Genomic DNA, 8902 nt, shown 5'->3' with positions numbered 1-8902 from the left:
ATGCCAAGTTGGCTGTCCCCAAGTTTCATTTTAAAACAATGTTTATGATATAATTCCAATATCATTTATTGATAATATTATCTATGATCAGTTATTTGCACAGATCTTTAAAATTTTTACTTAAGGTATACAAATTTCATATATACAGATTCGGGAACAGGGTCTATTGTGATTTGCTTTATTCTGTTTCATTGATTTATTTGTCTTTCTCGATGATGATACCATACTATCTTTTTTTTTACAATATTATTTTTTTTCTTTTTTTTTTTTAAAGATTTGTTTATTTGAAAGTCAGAGAGAGGAGAGGCAGAGAGGGAGAGAGGTCTTCCATCCGATGGTTCACTCCCCAGGTGGCTACAACAGCCGGAGCTGTGCCAATCCGAAGCCAGGAGCCAGGAGCTTCTTCTGGGTCTCCCACACGGGTACAGGACTTGGGCCATCTTTCCCAGGCCATAGCAGAGAGCTGGGTCAGAAGAGGAGCAGCCGGGACTAGAACAAGCACCCATATGGGATGCCGGCGCTTCAGGCCAGGGCGTTAACCCGCTGCGTCACAGTGCCGGCCCCCACAGTCTTGAGTACTCGAAGTTTACAAGTTGTTTTATTTTTTTTTAAGCAAGATTTTGTTTAAAGACTTATTTTATTTGTTTGAAAGGCAGAATTAGAGAGGGAGAGACAAAGAGATCCATCTTCCATCCACCGGATCACCCCCCAAATGGCCACAACAGCCAGGGCTGGGCCAGATGGAAGCCAGGAGCTTCTTCTGGGTCTTTCATGTGGGTGCATGGGCCCAAGCACGTGGGCCATCTTCTGCTTTCCCAGGCACATTACAAGGGAGCTAGATTGGAAGTGGAGCACCTGGGCAGGTGATGGCTTTACCCACTGTGCCACAATGCCAGCCGCACAAGTGTAACTCTTGAAATTGGGTAAAACACCTTTGAAGAGAGGAACACTACCTCTGTCTTGCTTTAAAGACTTGTTAGGTGGAAACAAAACAATAAAGCTATCTGTTTCCCACTAACGATGAAACACTCTTTCAAGTTGACTATAAAATCCACTATTAATTCACATTTTCTTGCTGCTAGATCCAGAAACTATTTCTTGTCCTGCCTGGAACTGTTTCCTTATTCATTTGGACGTTTCTTTACCTGGCCTCGACTACTCTCCTCACACGTATGTACTAATCTGTGCCTTGCCAAGTGCTCAATAGCATCCTGTCTGCTTATTTTACTTTAAGCAAAGTTTCCCCAAGATTTACCAGGAAGATTACTGATACGCTATGCTTTTTAGAGTGTGTATATAATATTTGATTTAAAGGAAAGATAACTTCCAGTTAATGACTTACAAAATGCTTTAGAAAATGGAGTTCTGATTCTATTTTGGTCTCCAGGGCATCTGAATACATTCAATCCAATGATTACTGGGTATCATTAGCCAATCTGGTTAGCAACTAACCACTTTTACTAATAGAATCGAGTTTCACCCTGGCCAATTCTGCCTTGTGTCCAACTACAAGTCTGGTTAATGTGCTATTAATACTAGAGTGCTCTGTCTTTTCTGACAAATTGCTTAGCACAACAAGAACAGTTCCCTTTAGACTGGCAGCAAGAAATAGTGCTTTCTGTTCCCTAGTCCAATGGTTCATTTGGCTTATTATTTTAAATTGGGCATACTAAGCTTTCCAGGATGATTTTCCTGCAGTGTTGACTGGTCTCTGCATTGGGTGATGACACAAATTGACCATATTGCCACTTTTTCCTGGTTCTTGAGGTTACAAAGTTCATTCACGATTCCATGATGGAAAAGAATATTGTAATCCTGGCTTAATGGAAACTTAAGCCAGGATTGTTGAGGGATGTAAAGAAAATTGCCAGGAATGTCCTTCTATTTCTCATATTCATTGTTTACTGTCCATTTGATGAAAATGATGCTTTAATAGGTGGTGGCATTTTGTTTCTGAATTGGGGAGTTTACTGATAGTTTATTTTTCAGTTAGAAATTCTTTAAGAAGGTAAATTTCCTTTCCCAAATCCTGTTTAACCCCTGCTACTTAGTCTGATGTTTTTGCATTTATTCTACATCATTTACTATGTTACTTGATTGAAGAGAACCCATGTCAGCCTGATACAGGAAGTTCAGAATGTTTTCATGGATCACCCTGTTCATTCAAATGGGTACATTGAATTATGTAGACTTCATAGTTTAAAAAGCAGGATATTTCAGTTGACAGTAGGACATTGAATTGTATTTCCCTCTTTGCTGTTTCTTTCCTAGAAGAGTGTTTCAATTAACATGATAGAAAATAATGTGTAGGTCACATGCCTTTATGTCAGCAAAAGAAATAGAATAAGCATTGAAGTTCTTATATCAGCAGATTTTTGTGTGTTTTGTGATAAAACTTTCACAGTATTTATGACCTCTTCATTTTTTTGCTGTTAACTCATTTAAGATAACTTCAACTGTCTCTTATACACAAGGACATTATCTCATTATTTGTGTCCAAATTATAAAGTTATAAGGCATAAGTGAAAATTTTAAATAATGTTACAAGGCAGTATAGGAAAAAATGGTCATTACTCAGAAACATTCATTACTGAAATAACCACCAATACAATTGTTCCCCACCCAACAACTTTTCCTGGTTCCTCAGTGCATTTATATTAGCCTGTCACATCAACATTGTTGTCAGTGTCTCATTGACTTAAATATTATGAAAATCAACTATAGAGTATAATGTAGTACAAATTGACAAGGAGAAATTATATATATTTCAAAGATGTATAATTTAATGAAATCAATAAAAAGAATGAAGGTGAATGGCATAAATCACTTTATAAGCCATCATTCAACATATAAGAATATGGCAGAGGTTTTATTTTTTTGAAAGGCAGAGTGACTGGGGAGGCAGAGTATGGGAGTGGGGAGGAGAGATCTTCCATCTGTAGTTGCTGCAACAGCTAGGTCTAGGTCAGGCCAAAGCCTGGATCCAGGAACTCCATCCTGGTCTCTTATGTGGGTGGTAGGGCCCCAGGTCCTTGGACCATCATAAGTTGCCTTTCCAAGTACATCAGCAGGAAGCTGGATTGGAAGTGGAGTAACTGGAACTTGACTGGCACTTAGAGATGGGATCTTGTCAATGTAGATGATGGGTTAGCCCACAATGCCAGCCCTTGGTAAAATTTAACTAGAGAAGGTACATCAAGAAGGTGGAGGATGACAAAATAGACAATATGACCATCAAAGGCGTTAGTGAGACCACTGGAGAAAACCAATGAAAAAATTTTTTTCCAAGCAATAGTGTTGGGCTTCAGAAATCAATATGAAATGAATAGATAATATTGTCTTACAGCTTTGTTGGAAAACTAACAAAAATCAATACCTGATTCACTCTTAATTCTAAGCAGTATTACATCAAATCATAAAATACATTGTCACTAAATCAAATGCATTTGATTTAATCAAGCAGAGCTTATTTGACTAGATCTCTAATTTTCAAAATTTTAAGCGCATCCCCTGGGAGATGACTTTTTCAAGTATCCCTGATTCTTTAGAGGTGAGAATGTCCCGTAAAATGAGTTGACCCACTTTCCTCTTCTTTACCCTCAACTTTCTCCTGAGATTTTTGCCTTTTCTTCCTTTGTCTTTGTTATCCACTGACTTTCTTTCTCTCCATTACTTCTCCTTTGGTGAGCCTGCAGCTCCTAGAAAACCAGAGGGTTGAGTGTGAATCAGCAGTCTCCTGAGATGCTTGTTAACCGGTTAAAGTCTTTGCAATTTTACTTAATTAGGAGACATAGAAAAAGCATATTGATGTACCCATACATTCTCCTTTTTTATTAAGGTTTCATTGTAAAATGAGGTATTTTTTTAAATATCTGAACTGTGTTTTATACACAAGGACAGTAGTATCCAAGTTATAAAGCTATGACATATAAATACATTTTTAAAAATGTAAGATAGTATAGGAAAAAATTGTCATTACTCAAAAATATCCATTACTGAAGTGATCTCTTATACAATTATTTCCTACCCAACAACTTTTCCTGGCTCATCAAAACATTTATATTTACCTGACAAGAGAAAGAGAAGGAATGTCTTCCATTTATTAGTTCATTACCTAAATGCCTACAACAGCTGGAGCTGGGTCAGAACCAAACCAGGAGCCAGGAACTCCATCTGGCTGTCTCATATGTGTGGCAAGGACTGAAGTAGTTGAACCATTATCTGCTGCCTCCCAGGCGCTTTAGAAGGGAGTTGAATGGGGAAGCAGATGTACAGGCAAGACTTGATCTAAGGCACTCCGATAGGGGATGCAGGAACCCCAATTGGTGGCTTAACCTACTGCACCACAAGTTGCACCTCTTCCTCCCTTATTTTTAACCATTTAAAACAGTAACGGTATCTTGTAACATGTTTTATTTTTATGTATAGTCTTCGATGAAAGATCGCCATTACAATCGTTAGCTAGCCTTCCCTTCAGAGCAAGAGTAAGGAGAGTACTCTCAGAGAATGTCTGAGTCTAAGAAGGTCACCTGAGCCCTCTGAGAATCAGTCTTGAAGTTTTGTGTGTGGTAAAGGCTTAGTAAATATTTGTACCTTGGCTAATTGGCAAATAACAGGCCAGTCCCAGGGTCCAGTGTTTCATTCTATTCACCCAATCACCTCCGCAGCCAAGGCATGAAGCGACCTAGGTTAGAGAGCACCTTTCACTGCCTGTGTTGGTTGGTGCTCAGCTTATCTGCTACACAGTTCAGTGCTTCTGAAGTGTACCTGCAGCTTTAAATCCCGATGGCCAGGTCACACCCCAGACCAAGCTCTTGGGACAGGAACGAACACTAGTGTTTATCATGGTGGCTTGGTGACTCCATTCTGTAGCCAAATTTGAAAACCATCACCTTTTTTTTTTTTTTTTTTTTGACAGGCAGAGTGGACAGTGAGAGAGAGAGAGACAGAGAGAAGGGTCTTCCGTTGCCATTGGTTCACCCTCCAATGGCCGCCGCGGCTGGCGTGCTGCGACCGGCTCCCCGTGCTGATCTGATGGCAGGAGCCAGGTGCTTCTCCTGGTCTCGCATGGGGTGCAGGGCCCAAGCACTTGGGCCATCCTCCAAAACCAGCACCTTTGATGTTGATACCATTTTTTGCTTTTCTTAAGAGGTGCTTTCATGGTTCTGGGGCTTCAAATAGTCCTTTTAACTTTCTATAGCAATACAGGTAATTTGATTATGATGAAGTGGCCCAAACTGGCCCGGGAGTGTGGAAAAGCAGAGTACTCAGGCTGGGTGTTATTTCCCTACCCAGGGAAACACTGTCACACGTGATTCTCAGGCAGACTTGACATGTCTTCTCTTCCCCTTTGCAACTCCTGCTGTTCTTTTAACTCAGCAACTTTTAAAATTTTTATCTATTCATCTGAGAGACAGAGGGCAAGAGATAAGAACAAAATACTTCCGTTCATTGGGTCACTCCCCAAATGCCCGAAACAGCTGGGGCTGGACCAGTCTGGAGTGAGGAGCCAGGAACTTAATCCAGGCATCCCAGATGGGTGACAGAAACCCAACTACTTCAGCCCTCACTGCTGTCTCCCATGGTTTGCATTAGCAAGAAGCTGGAGTCAGAGCCGAGGTCGTTATCAAACCCAGGCACTTCAATATGGGACAGGAATGTGCCTAACCAACAGTTTAGCTGCTAAGCCAAACACCCATCCCATGCAACACTTTTATAAAGGGCCCCTGGAATGGAGACACAGTGGAGAGGATCATCACTTGGGTGACTATTCTCCTATAGCTGTTGTCAGGCTCACTTAACATGTGAAGGATGAAATTCTTTTCTGGTCTTCTTCCTCCTGGCGCTCACTTTTCAGGTTTCAGAGTGATAGGCAGTGCAAAGTACTCTAGAAATTCCAATACACCCAACTAAGGGCCAGGTATGAACCTAGGAAGCAAATTAAGTAGACAAAACTCCTGCCCTGGCAAGAAGCTTACATTTTAAACTCTGAACATTGCAAAACACACTCTGTAGAATGTAATGTAAACATTGACTTGCAAGATTTGGTGTGCTCAGTGTTTGTGTTGTAGAAATAGCTTGTTGAAACTGAAAGGAAAGAGATTTACCATATTACTTATACAAGTCAGGCAATGTTCTGTGGGTGAAGAGGGATTTTGAGATCTCTGATAGGGAAGGTTGTGGGTATTTGGTTTTTAAGAATTTTTAGAATTTTATTTAAGTTATACAAGTTTTATGTATTTCATTTATATATATTTAGAAACATAGTGATACTTCCCATCCCAACCTCTCTCCCACTCATGCTCCAACCCTTTTTCCTCCTCCCTCTCACATTCTCTCTCTTAATTTTTACAAAGATCTATTTTCAGTTTACTTAATGATTGTCAAGTTAACCCTACGCTAAGTAAAAGATTTCAACAAACAGTATAAAGAAAAACACACTGTTCCTCAACAGAAGAGACGAGAGCTGTAAATAATCATTGAATTTCTTTTTTTTTCTTTTTTTAACTTTTATTTAATAAATATAAATTTCCAAAGTACAGCTTTTGGATTACAGTGGCTTCCCCCCCATGCCTCCCTCCCACCCACAACCCTCCCACCTCCCACTCCCTCTCCCTCTCCCATCCCATTCACATCACGATTCATTTTCAATTATCTTTATATACAGAAGATCAAGTTAGTGTTACTAAGTAAAGATTTCAACAGTTTGCACCCACACAGACACACAAAGTATAGAGTACTGTTTGAGTACTAGTTATACCGTTAATTTGCATAGTATAACACATTAAGGACAGAGATCCCACATGGGGAGTAAGTGCACAGTGACTCTGGTTGTTAATTTAACAATTGACACTCTTGTTTATGGTGTCAGTAATCACCCAAGGCTCTCGTCATGAGCTGCCAAGGCTATGGACAAGGCCATAGTCAAAGTGGAAGTTCTCTCCTCCCTTCAGAGAAAGATACTTCCTTCTTTGATGGCCTGTTCTTTCCACTGGGATCTCACTCACAGAGATCTTTCATTTAGGCCTTTTTTTTTTTTTTTTTTTTTTTTTGCCGCAGTGTCTTGGCTTTCCACGCCTGAGAAACTCTCATGGGCTTTTTAGCTGGATCTGAATGCTTAAGGGCTGAATAATCATTGAATTTCAAAATGTCCATTTCATTCCAATACATTACATTTTAGGTACTACTTGGCTGTGTATATATTTAAAAAATGAAATCTTCTTTTACAAGATGGATGCAACCTAAAACCGTTATACTTAGGGAAATAACCAGTCCCAAAAAGACAGATATCATATGCTTTCCCTGATCCAAAGTAACTAATAAAGTAATAGGATATTTGGACTCTAATAAGCAGTGAAAAGAAACAACAGTGTAACATTTTAAGAGAGGTTTATAGACCTAGGAAAGCCATGTTCATGTATCAAGTAATGGGCATGTGTCTTATGCCACTTCTAACCAAAAGATCATTGCAAACTCTTCTGTGTGTATTCATTTAAAATGATCTGACATGTTAATAAGCATGGCTAACATTTATTGAGTGCTTAACACATTTATTCCTCAAGACAGTTCTTTGTGGTAAAGGTTTTATATCTACTTTACAGGTGAAGTATTGAGAGGGTATGCAGGCCAGCGCCGCGGCTCACTAGGCTGATGATCCTCCACCTGCGACGCTGGCACACCGGGTTCTAGTCCCAGTTGGGGCACCAGTTCTGTCCCGGTTGCCCCTCTTCCAGGCCAGCTCTCTGCTGTGGCCCGGGAGTGCAGTGGAGGATGGCCCAAGTGCTTGGACCCTGCACCCGCATGGGAGACCAGGAGAAGCACCTGGCTCCTGCCTTCGGATCAGCGCAGTGCACCAGCCGCGGCGGCCATTGGAGGGTGAACCAACGGCAAAGGAAGACCTTTCTCTCTGTCTCTCTCTCTCTCTCTCTCTCACTGTCCACTCTGCCTGCCAAAAAAAAAAAAGAGAGAGAGAAGGTATGCAAGTTGCCCAAGGTCACAGAGCTAGTGAGTGACAATGCTAGAATCCCAGCTTCGCCCAGCTCTGGATTCCATGTGCCTTGACTTTGATATTTCTGTGTTGTTCTGTCTAGCATAACTGCTGAAATTGCTTTCTTTCTTGCAAGTAGGAGACATTTTGTGGACCAAATCAATTTTATTGTGTTCATTAAAGTGAATGTAGTTACTAGTGTCATCTAGTGATGTTCATTCTGATCTGTTATCATAAATGAAAAATTTTGGGCAGAACATCAGTATATCAATATCATATCAATTGATGTATTCACAAATATCTTTTCTGAAGTGAAAATGAGATTTAGTTATTTAATAACATTTTTCTGTTAAAGATGGGAGAACTAACAACTGTTAGGTAATTCTAGTTTATTTGGTTTTTATAAAAGCTAAATCCAACTCATTTTGAATCTTAGAGGAAGTATTACATGGATAATAGAGAAGACTACAATAGCTTGAAGTAGTATAGGAAAAGCTTTAGAAATTAATATGGACCCTACTGAAAGGCAGCTTACATCATGTGGCAAATTAGGGCAGACTTTCCTATTGTTGGTCAATAGGCACCTGAAAATTTATTATCTTTAGCTGTACGTATGACAGACAATATCAAAGAAAGTAAGAATTTAAGTATTTAATAGCACTTTGTACACAGCTCTTAGTCACACATTAAATAGTTGTTGAATGATTGTTACAAAATAAATTTAAGGCCAGCGCCACGGCTCACTTGGCTAATCCTCCGCCTGCGTCACCGGCACCCCAGGTTCTAGTCCCAGTTGGGGCACCGGTTCTGTCCCGGTTGCTCCTCTTCCAGTCCAGCCCTCTGCTGTGGCCCGGGAGTGCAGTGGAGGATAGCCCAAGTGCTTGGGCCCTGTACCCCATGGGAGACCAGGAGGAA

Source organism: Lepus europaeus, chromosome 11 (genome assembly GCF_033115175.1).
Source record: "Lepus europaeus isolate LE1 chromosome 11, mLepTim1.pri, whole genome shotgun sequence".
Taxonomy (NCBI): Eukaryota; Metazoa; Chordata; class Mammalia; order Lagomorpha; family Leporidae; genus Lepus; species Lepus europaeus.
The sequence above is the reverse complement of the archived record's forward strand: the minus strand, read 5'-3'. Positions refer to the sequence as shown.